General features: G+C 38.5%; 1 long non-coding RNA gene across 1 annotated transcript in view; it reads left to right on the top strand.

The window, feature by feature from the left end:
- Nucleotides 1–1093, top strand: part of LOC107732757 (uncharacterized) — a 3181-nt gene continuing 2088 nt past the window's right edge. The window contains exons 1-2 of the long non-coding RNA XR_001638903.1: nucleotides 1–71; nucleotides 143–270. This is a non-coding gene — a long non-coding RNA (uncharacterized LOC107732757). The remainder of the gene's footprint in view (nucleotides 72–142; nucleotides 271–1093) is intronic.

The following is a 1093-nucleotide window of genomic DNA, read 5'->3' as shown; positions in this document are numbered from 1 at the left end:
CGACGAAGGAGAAACCGACTGGAACGTGATCGTGATAAACGTGGAGGACCCCGAGGCTGAAGACTTCAAAGGTCTGAGAGCTTTAGCTTCAGCGTTTGTGATGAGCACGAGGGTCCATCTCAGCGTCTTCTGTCTCTCGCAGATATCGAGGACGTCCGCAGACTGAAGCCCGGATTCCTGCAGGCCACACTCGACTGGTTCTGGATGTATAAAGTCCCAGACGGGAAGCCGGAAAACCAATTTGCCTTCAATGGTGAATTTAAGAACAGGGTAAATAGAGCCGACGCTTAAATGAAAGACAGGAGACGAGATTTGAGTAATGACTTCTTCCTGACGGCTAGTAATGAAGATGTTTTTCCCATCATATCTCGAAGGCAAGAGGATCCAAGCATGTCATTTTCAAGAGATGATCGTGTCACTGATTAAATTACTAGACATTCTCACAGATCTGAGATCAGCGGTGCGTCTCGCTCCTCCAAACTTTTCAAAACTACGAGCTGCTAAACATTCAGAAGCTCATCTCTCATTTCGGTGGAAAACATCAGGAAACACGTCACTAAAAAACATGCTTTACCGCTGTTTACCTTCACTCGTAACACCTGCTTCATATTGTCAACCACTGAGAACACAACATTCTGGTTTTTTTTTTAAATGTAACAATAGTTTGATTCTATTGTTTTAAAATGTTGCAGCAAATGTATCTTTCTTATTTTTAAATGTTTAAAAACACAATACATTTACATTTTAGTAAATATACATAAAGCTGCTTCAGAATGTCATAGAAGAACCTTTTTGTCTAAATGGTTCCATAAAGAACATCTGAAGAACCTTTCTGTTTCACAACAGCTTCTTTGTGGCGAAAGAAGGTTCTTCAGATTATAAAAAGCTAAGAGATGGTTCTTTAAAGAACCTTTGACTGAATGCTTCTCTGCGGAACCAAAAATGGTTCTTCTATGGCATCGCTTGAAGAACCTTTTAAGCAGCTTTATTTTTAAGACTGTATATCTTTTTAAGGTATATGTTTATCAGCAAAACATACCATGTCTTTTTTTTATTTTTAGTAAATATTCTAAATCATTTTTAAATGTTTACA

Source organism: Sinocyclocheilus rhinocerous, unplaced genomic scaffold (genome assembly GCF_001515625.1).
Source record: "Sinocyclocheilus rhinocerous isolate Xijiao unplaced genomic scaffold, SAMN03320098_v1.1 scaffold159, whole genome shotgun sequence".
In the NCBI taxonomy this organism is placed as follows: domain Eukaryota; kingdom Metazoa; phylum Chordata; class Actinopteri; order Cypriniformes; family Cyprinidae; genus Sinocyclocheilus; species Sinocyclocheilus rhinocerous.
Note: the sequence above shows the minus strand (reverse complement) of the source record. Positions and strands in the feature narration are given on the sequence as shown.